The sequence below is a fragment of the Triticum dicoccoides genome, chromosome 6B (assembly GCF_002162155.2).
Source record: "Triticum dicoccoides isolate Atlit2015 ecotype Zavitan chromosome 6B, WEW_v2.0, whole genome shotgun sequence".
NCBI lineage: Eukaryota > Viridiplantae > Streptophyta > Magnoliopsida > Poales > Poaceae > Triticum > Triticum dicoccoides.
The window spans coordinates 87,162,724-87,173,091 of NC_041391.1; the positions used below are offsets into that span (position 1 = coordinate 87,162,724).

General features: G+C 39.1%; 2 long non-coding RNA genes across 26 annotated transcripts; both read left to right on the top strand.

The window, feature by feature from the left end:
* On the top strand, window positions 1-5,181 carry LOC119323542. Of its 25 annotated transcripts, none has more exons than XR_005156391.1 (10): window positions 1-126; window positions 228-303; window positions 684-787; window positions 901-960; window positions 1,156-2,177; window positions 2,525-2,594; window positions 2,692-2,749; window positions 3,321-3,496; window positions 4,319-4,388; window positions 4,807-5,181. It is a non-coding gene; the product is annotated as an uncharacterized LOC119323542 (long non-coding RNA). The 25 variants fall into 25 exon arrangements; XR_005156379.1 differs by having other exon boundaries at window positions 3,321-3,500; window positions 4,807-5,179; XR_005156389.1 differs by lacking the exon at window positions 4,807-5,181 and having other exon boundaries at window positions 1,156-1,503; window positions 2,091-2,177; window positions 2,510-2,594; window positions 3,321-3,500; window positions 4,319-4,592.
* A 1,749-nt stretch (window positions 5,182-6,930) lies between these two features.
* LOC119326168 lies at window positions 6,931-9,257 on the top strand. Its single transcript, XR_005157832.1, has 3 exons — window positions 6,931-7,250; window positions 7,422-8,962; window positions 9,104-9,257. It is a non-coding gene; the product is annotated as an uncharacterized LOC119326168 (long non-coding RNA).
* The last annotated feature ends 1,111 nt before the right edge of the window (window positions 9,258-10,368 follow it).

Here is a 10,368-nt window from a genome sequence, read left to right on the forward strand (position 1 = left end):
GATGGCGCCGGATCCACATCCACAGCCACGGCCCCGGCACCCATGGAGTGACCGTGTGCTTCTTCTCCATGGACATGGAGCTCCCACAACACACCATGGAAGGCCTGGAGCTCCTTCTCACGGCAGGTCCCTCTTCTCCTCCCCACCTCCGCACTGCTCTGCTCTATTCTGTTCGATTGGATTTGGCCTCTCCCCTCTCTCACTCTCTCCCTAATTCATGCGCGCAGGTGCACCGCGTATAGGAGGGAAGACCAACGCTCCTCCAGGTCTGCTTCTTCCCGGGTCGCCGTTGCTCCACGGAAGGTATCACACCCCCTCTCTCATGCTCTGGTTGTCCACTCCCATCCAATTTCCTTGCTGCAACTTACATTCAGAGAGGAGAAAACTGAAACTTTTCTTCTTCAGAGAGGAGAGGAGAGGTCATGTATGTAGCTATCTCATACGCATCTGCAAATTACTCTAGCCATCTATGTATGTGACAAACAATTAATGCTTCTCCTGCAAATTCCCACATCAATCCGTCTGTTCCGCCACTTCTATAATTAAAACAATGACGTCTCCAATGCGTATGCTATTTCTTTGCTTCAAACTATAGCATGTGTTTCTAGTTTCACCGATTTTGCATTACGTAAGTCACCCACTCACCGATTCTGCTCGATCTCTTCCTCATTGGCGCTCGGCAGGAGAAGCTCAGGCTGCCACCACACAAAGGGAGAGGAACCCAAGATGAATCTATCCCGCCATACTGTCCATGACCCGACGACAGAGACAGCTACTTTGAGCCTTGGTGAGTAGCCGCCAGCCCTGCATTTCGAGCCTAGGTAACCAAGTTTGTCTGATGCTATATTGGTGATGCGGGTGAGCTGATTTGGGCCTTTAATTTCATCTTGGTCTGTGTAGAATTGGAGCCTTTGAAGGATCTGAATGGAGCATATGTATGCATGCTACGGTTCATCATAGGTGAGTGCGAATCTTCAACATCCGTCTCACGTTGCTTCTGGGAAGATGCTTTTAATTGTTTTATCGATGATATCAATTTGGTAGCAGCCTTTTGGTGGCAAGATTATGTGGATTCAGTACTTGCATATCCTTGGTTCCTTGCTTGGTGTGAGATATAAGAACTTCTTGTTTTATGTTCTTTGGATGCACAAGCAGCAGAAGTCAAACTTCCTCCTTCTCAGCTCATTGCTGGTGGTTCAGGCACGGGCCGTTGATGCAGATCGATCAAGTGTCCTCCTCTTTAATTATTTGGATTGGTGGTGCATAGATCTGGTGGTGCACTGGTGAGCCATGACTATTGGTGCTCAGTTTGCGCAGAATGTAATTGATGTTTCCCGGACCTACAAATAATCAACACTGCATTTCCCCGTGCGTTTGGTAAAATGCAAATGAGAACTAGACAGGTGCCTCATGTGCCTTTTTGTTCGGTTGGACAGCCTGCTCCCAAGGTTTACGAGCCGACTAATTTCATCCGGATATATACTAGCTATTTGCTGGGAGGTGGTATGATCTTCATTGTACTAAAATCATTCTTATATGGACTACCAAATATTAGTGGCTTGGGCACTTTCGAGGACTGCTGCTTGGATTCTTCATGTGATTTGAATATTTATACATGCCCCTTTGTGTACAAGTTTGTTGATAAGTTGGTGATAGCTTGTTTCCAAGCGGTTTAGTTAGTCAAGTATCAGACTATAAATTATTCATACGTTTTCTTCCGTGAACACAAGAATGATACATTCAAAATCTGTTCAAGAAAAAAAAAGATATTTTCAATACTATTTCTATTTTTGAGAATGATGTCGGGATAATGAAGCTATGTTTGCAAAGCATTTTCTTCAGTAGGTTTCTTTACTTGCTTACTAAACCTTCCATTTTATACCATACTGTGGCCATAAAGCAACATATCGTCTTATGGGGGTTCACAAAAAGGTTCCCAGTTCTTAGAATTAGAATTATATCGATCAGATAAATTATTTTATTCATCGCCTGCAAGCCAACCATCTCTATTTAAAACTGAACCTTTTATTAGTTCACCATTTTTCTTCTCGCTATGATGCTGACTTAGACTGCTGCCACTTGGTGCTTAGCAGGAGAGGCACAACCCCTGCCACACCGAAGAGAAAGACGATGGCTTCCATGAAGAAATTCGTCAAAGTGACTCCAATGACCCACAGGTGTGTCAATCTCTCAATCTTGATTTCCTTGTGGGCTGAAAGCTGAGATGTTATGTCTTTGTGAGATGCCAATGACATTATAATTTGATGCCTATAGCAGCTTTTTTATTTTCATTGAAATGATTTTACACCCTCTGTTAGTAGCAATTTTCCTTGATTTTTTAATGCCACCAAATTAAATGCCATCGTTTCCAGTGTGTGCGTGCTCTAAACAAATATATGAGACACAAATGCACATATGAGTGTTCATGTCCAATTGTTATGACATGTGCAATTATATTTTGATCCAAATTCCTGAACAAGCATAGGTATAAATACTAATGTCAATGCAGTTTCGCTCTTCCTAGGACTCCAGCAGCAACGACATTATCAAAGGGTCAAGGAGCAGCAATTTGATATGCATCCGTGACAATGAAGGTAAAACTTGAATATGGCCTCATGGTCATGCCTGCAACATTATAAGATTACTTACTCATAAGCGTATTTGCTTCAGAGGCTTATTGTATTTATACAGTTTTCTCCACGGCGCGGAATTGATGCTGGCGACCCCGCCGTTTCCACACCACCCCGAGGTATTTCGATCCTTACCTTGTGCCCCAAGCCCACCGCCTATTCTCACGTGCAGTAGCCAAAATTCATGTGCTTCCCTACTTCAAATGAAAGGCTCCATACTACATAAATAAACTAAGTCATGTTCTTTAGAAGTATATGCACTCCTGGACTGAATGTTGAAACTGTGTTGTATGTCTTCCTTTAACTGCTCTCTGATCTCAAATTTCTTTTCATTGTAGTAACCATTTGGGACTTGGATATGAAGTATTTTGTCAGGGCATTTGAATTTATTCGGACGTGTTATGTTATCGTATGGTGAACTTAGATCAACTTATGCAGACACACAAAAACACATGCACTTAGACGCATATAACTTAGTCATCACAACATGAGTTAGGAACAAGTGCAGTGCTGTAATGTTGATATGCATACAGCGGTCTGCTCGTGTATCTAATTTTTTTTGCTGGATTGTGGTATTATGCGGTTTGCCTTTCCTGTTTTTGGACAATCCTATTCTATCAATTCATCAGGAAGATATATGCTTTTATTACCAAGCCCACCGAGCTTTAACTTGGCCCAGCCCATCTACAGGAGAAGCACAACAGGAAGGGATATAGCGCGACAAATCCTATTTTACTGTCCCCGTTTCCCGGTTTCCACATCGCGGCGACTCGATCCGCTGCTCTCGGGCACGGCGCTCTTGAATGAGTCAGATTTATCGAGGGACAAGACTGGCAAGCGCTCCTCCGTGTCGATCTTCGACCGAGGTAGGTAAGATAACCCTTCCCATCCGTTTCTTTTCTCTTGCTCTCTTCCAAGTTCTGTTACGCTTCTACAGCTAGGTTGTGAGAGCTAGGAAAAGTACAGAGACGTTAAGAACACTAGACGCTCCCATTCAGTCGACGATGGAGGTTTTCTTCGTCCTTGCGATATCCAACTCCTGTCGCTAAGCAGACCCGCGACACATCAACTCCTCGCCCCAAACCCCCTCCTCTTGACCATTTGTGTCTTTATGTTCTTATATTATGTTAATAAAACCATGTACTAATACTTTCGTTCTGGTATTGCCATTGGCGAAAGAAGTTTAATACACCTGAGCGTTGTTTTGTTCTTGATCAGATGTATGGACGTGCCTATAGCTAAACATAAAAATAGGATAGACACTAAATTCCTTAAAGCTGCAGAAATTGGGAACTACACAGAAGCACACTGGACTAACAGTATATTTACTCGAAAGTACATTTCTACACCCAGGAGCAAATGCTCCTGGTATGAATAGTAAAATAAAAAAAATAAAAATATTCAAAAAAATGCTCCCATTCAGAATTTTTTAAATTATTTTTGAATTTATTTAATGTTACTGTTCACACCAGGAGCATTTGCTCCTGGGTGTAGAAACTCCACGTCCTTTATTTACTATCATGTTTTCGTGAATAGAGTAGTGACAATAAGATTTGTACTTGATGTACAGAGTTTCAATTCTCACAGTATATGAGTTGTATTTGATCTTTTATATGATCTCAACTTTACTATTCCCGGTCAACGTATGTTTTGCCAGATTACTATTAACACAACTTTGTTTCTCCCAGAGCGCTGGTAGCAACCACATCATGAAAGGGTTGACGAACGACGATCCGATATGCGTCGCTCACAGCGAAGGTTAAATTTCAGTGCACTATCTTGCAGCACGATCATTTTGTACTTGCCACCATTTCTGTGCTATTTATGTAACATCCTAATTCTCGCTCCCTCTGTCGCTCTATGATGGATGTTTTACTGGAACGCGATATTGGAATGTTTTTTCTGATTGCTTCTTCATGTAATTGTTCTTCTATTCATATTTTAAAGTTTTCCTCTCATTAATGAGTGTAGACGGATCGATAAAGCAAATTCTTCGAATGAACAAGCTAATCTCATTTTCCGTTGCAACTAGGAATTTCTATGGATAATTATGCTAATAAATGAGAACATGGGTGCATATATGTAGTTTTCAAGCCCTTTTGATTGAGTGAATGTTGTATATTCATACTGACAGTTCTGATTTAGAAACTTCATCTCATTGCAATATATCTCACAGGTTTGCATATACAGAGATGATGATATGCCATATATCTCACAAGTTGTTTGCATTAGGACTGTGCAAAGTGGCGCCTATGAAATTTATCGACCAGGAAGTTGAATGAAGTCACCTATTAGTATGCTTAGTAGCTATGGCTCGGTACCTCTCCTTTATATCTTCATGTTCTCATTACTTCCTCTCCTATTATCGTGCTTTTGGTATCGAACTTCATGTCGAGTGGCTGCACTTTTGGTTTTGATCTTAATGCCGAATGGCTATGTTTTGTGATCTTACAAACGCACTAAAATCGATTATGCCTTAATAGTCTCGTGTTGATATTGAGCAATGCTATGTCTCACCCCTATCTCAATTGAATGTTTTTTCTTTATTTTATTCTTATCATGTATGAATGCATATATTAAATCTAGATTCCTACTAACTTAAAACGTTGGGACCGGCACGCTCGCGCGTGATACCGATCTAGTGAGGAAGGAAGTCCTAGAGAAAGGATCCAAGATGCGGACCGCATGATAGCACGATGGGAGGCAGCCAGGTCAGCAAGAGCTTTTCAAAACTGCAAAGGGTCATCAAGAGAATTTTAAAGTCCTCTTTGGAAATTTAGTGCTTGAGAAATCATAGTAAAACAGGAAAGAAATAACGAGAAAACGTAGATTTTGGATATCTCAACTTACATGCAAATGATAAGCTTACTTGTTCAACATCATCTTATGCATATCTCACCAGACAGTCATCTTGTTGTGCAAAAAATTGAGCTCCATCATATTCACCACAAATGTCAATTTTTGAAACAATGAGAAGTCAAACAACTAACGACATTCCCATAGAAAGCCAACAATATATGAGAATGCATCAAAGAGATATTCAGCTAATCTCTAAAGTGGGGTTTAATTGATAAATGGAACCAGGCTGGTTTCTGCTTGTTGCTCTAAAAAACATTTAGTTAAACTCACAGGTGTAATTTAAGAGACAACAATTCATGGTTCATACAATATAAGAAATAGATAGACAAAATCAAAACTATTGTCAAATTCAAAGCACATCCCTCAAAAGAGTATATACTCATTAATATCATAAAAATAAAGAGCATCACACAGACTATTAGCTAATCAAAAGAGAGGTGTTAGCTAGAATTGTTCTTAAACCTGTTACATGCCATATAAAATGTATCCTCATATTAATAAATCCTAGCAACAGAAGAGATCATGTCAATTCGTATTTAATTTACATTTGTCCTGTAAATATGGAATGAACTCGGTCTATTATAAATCCTGGCGCAGATGGATTTAATGACCAAAAGAGGAATCTCCTCCAAGTGGTAACGAAGAATCATCTCATAAAATTTAAAGCAAGTCATTGTTACAGATTTACGGTTATCAGAAGATCAATAGATATAAAAAAAATTGAATGACATAAATATGGTAGATTTAAGCTTCCAAATGTGCGTACTGAGCTATCTATTTAACATTTTGGCTGGTTCAGTCTAGTTTTATTAGTCTTCAGCTTCCAACCATTATGTATCACAACTTAATGAGAAAAAACTGCGCCGTAGCAATGCACGAGCTGTCTAGCACTACCAAATACAGTTCTTGCATATGTGAATAGGTAGGCAAAAATGACATTTGGTTCAATTATCTATCTATTATATAATTAAGACAGAAGTCAAATAAGACACCACGTTCTTCCACATAATCTAAAATAACATACATCGTTGATTAGTAATATTTACGGCTGAGATTTAAAGATATTACGTTACATGATAAAAGTTATAAAGTTGTGTATATTGGACTGACACGTACAAGGTTCATGAAAAAAGTTTTTTAAGGGTGCGTGGAAAAAGTTGGAAAGAATAGAAAAAGATACACCATTAAGCTGTACGGAAACAAGGAAACTTATATAGTTTTTTTAGCATCAGTACAGACACAAGCGCTCATATACACGCGCATACACTCATCCCTATGAACGCACACATATCATCTTGAGATTTACGAAGTCACCGTAGGCGCATCTCCTGAAATAAATTCAGGAATAATGCGAGCATCAGGATTTGAACCCTGATGGGTTGAAGAAAATATCACTGCCCACCTAACCAACTCAACCACAGGTTGATTCGCGAAACTTATATAGTTATAATAAATCACATATCTACCCCAGTCAAAAAAAAACACACGTACCTACGTACGTATACGTGCGGAGTCAACCAATGCTCTATCTTTCCTGCGAAAAGAAACCAAAGCCGTATCCTACCAGGACACTTCCATTGGAGGGATATATCTGGACGAGCAGTTCTATTTTTTTTACAGCCTCACAATAAAAGATTTCCTCTTGGCAGACATCGTCTCTCTTTCTTCGCACGCGTTCCTCTGCACCGTCTTCGGCGTCCTCTCCAGTATCTCCGTGGCAGCTGCTCCAAGCATGACTCACCACGATCCATGTATCATCAGGTTTCCAATCTTTCTCCATATAGCTGATTCGGTTCTCAGCTCTGTTTAGAATTTCGACGATGTTGCAATCTATCCGAAGCACTCAACGCTCAAATTATGAGTTCATTACTTTTTTTTTGACGAGCAGTTCATTACTTTTCTAGCCTTCAAATCTTTTCAACTTCCATGTAGGTGTGCTGATCCATACTCACTTTAAGGATATAATCATGCGCAGAATACAGAAGCTTCGATGAGGCCAGCCAATGAAGGCGCTATAATTGACTGGTGGTGCGGTGCTTCACCATCCTGGACCCGAGTTCATAGCCTACTGCTGATATCCAAACTCTACATGCAAATAATCCAAAACACAACTTACATGATCTGTTCCTAAATCCATCCAATTTCATATAGAGCCCAACTAGATCGGCTTGATTTCTAATGGCAGGTCAAGAAAAGATAGGTTTTTTCACCAAACAAAAGGGATATATGTATTATTCTCTACGCTATTTTTGGCTCTACTATGTACTATATGAAGTGCTGAAAGTCCTTAATTCAATTTCTTTGGAATTATATGTGCGCAAGATCAAATCAGTCAGGTTTCTTTTCATATAAACATAGGAGACGTAGAAATTTTTAGTCTCATATATTCTGTAAGCTGTAAACATCACCATGCATACATTGTTTACATTGTCGTGCATTCACTCTTTCTTAGGGTATGTATTCCTTCTACTCCACTTTGTAATTATCTTTAAAACGTTTTCTTTGTCAATGTTCCCTTTTAATTTCAAGCTGAGATGGCCTGACTCCCTGTGTCCTCTTATCTGTTGGAAGAGAGTAAGGTACCGCATGACATTTGTGAGTTTTCTTACTGTCAAAAATATATGTTTAGCGCTAAATTAGTGTATTCTGAATCTACTTAATATCATTCTGTAAACATACATAGATGTTATACTACATATGTAGCTGAGACAAAATATCGATGCCTAGATCATCTCCAAGGCTTCTTATTTTCAAGAGGCAATAAAGTTCTTCGTCCAGGTAATCTCTACCATGGGAAATAGTTCTACCATTTATAAGAAAATATACATGATGCCAACACACATACTAAATAATGGAATGCTTATCCGATGATTCAGTGTTCTTAATCCTTAGATTTATGTTCCTTACCAAGCTAGACTAGCCACACGTAACGACTTCGCTTTGACTACCTTTCTGCTCAATTTAGAAGTTTTCATTCTGTAATGGCAATTGAAATTGGGAGTGTATTTATCATGACAATGTACTTTCTTACATCGTTTCAGTTTTACCAATTTTACATGGAAGCACACAGATTTACTTGAGAACATGTAAACCATTACGAATCTACAAAACTCACTCCTATTTATTATGCACATTAGGTAAAAGAGCACTAAATAGATGATATGTGAAAACACCTTACTATATTGTTACGTATAGGGCACTGATATATAATTGAAATCCTCCAAAGTATATGAGAAGAGTTGGGCGAAAATGAATTACTTAATGAAGTATTTCATGTTCAGAAATTTTGGAGCGCACACGCGAAGCCTGTTGTGTTCCAGCACAACACCGTATGAGTCGTCCGATTTTGCTGCACGACCGTTGGCATGCATGTTGCGATGGCAGCTTTGACATCATGGTGGCATTTTGCAAATGTCTCGCAACGTCGCGCAATAGCTCAGAGAATGAAACAGTACCTGAAGCTTCAGGAAAAGGTAATAGAAAACTTCTATGCCTATGGGCATGTGTTCACTTCAAGCCTGTGAAATTGCATGCACATGTGTATAATACAGTTATCTCTAGCGGTCAGTATGGTCCAAACTATTGGTTGAAGTGAAAATCGTCTCTTCTTGCAGATTCTACACTTCTGTACTTTTGGAGGTCTTGAATTAGTCTATCTCCACATATGTTTCTATATTTTTTCTGTCGTGGAAAAGATATCAAGCAATTATAAATACAGACCGATGTTTGTGCTTATGTATGAGATACAAATAAATCATGTTTGATTTTGAGAAGAGTATTGAAATTCAATTGAAGAGAACTGTTGGAATCATATATGATCAATACATTGGTGTGCAAGGTCCATAAAAAATTGCCTAAAGGAATATAATTTTTTTATTACAAATGATATATGTTCCATGCAATGGCATGGTTGCTTATGTAATCAATTAATCAGCAAGCCTGGAAAAAAAATCGTACGCCTCCTGGTCTAAAAACGAGCTAGACCACCGTGCAGGCTTCGACACGAGCTAACTTGGTCAGTTGATCACTAACAATGTTTTGGCTACAATTAATAGATAAGTAAGCAAAAATCTCCCTATCAAATAAGATCTCAAGAATGAAAGAACCCCACACTCATTGGTGTATACCATCTTGCTTCACCAAATTAACTAGCTCCAAATAGTCGGACTAGACAATGATCCCTTCCATGCAAGCAAGTGCAGACAATCACTGTAGTATATGTCTTCCTAAAGAAAATATGAGAGTACTATCCATATGATCACATAATATCATACCAGTACCTGCCTGACAAGAGCTAGCATCAAAAGAGCCATATTAGTCGTGAAATCAAAATGTTGAACAAACTGAAGACTTTGTTTTCTACTAGATGTCAATGACTATAGAAGTTGCGGGAGATGTTTGTCATCAACACATCATGGATCATGCCTTTGATGTATTAACATGTATGAATTAGTTATATGTATGAATTTTACGAATCTACAAAACTCACTCCTATTTATTATGCACATTAGGTAAAAGAGCACTTAATAGATGATATGTGAAAACACCTTACTAAATTGTTGCATATAGGGCAATGATATAAAATAGAAATCCTCCAAAATATATGAGAAGACATGGGCGAAAATGAATCACTTAATGAAGTATTTAATGCGTTCGAAAATTTTGGAGCACACACGCGCAGCCTGTTGTGTTCCAGCACAACACCGTATGAGCTGTCCGATTTGGCTGCACGGCTGTACACATGCATGTTGCGATGAGAGCTGTGACATCATGCAAATGTCTCGCAACATCGCGCAATAGCCCAGAGAATGAAACAGATGTTTGTACCCGAAGCTTCAAAAAAAAAAGGTAACGGAAAACTTCTATGCCTAAGGGCATA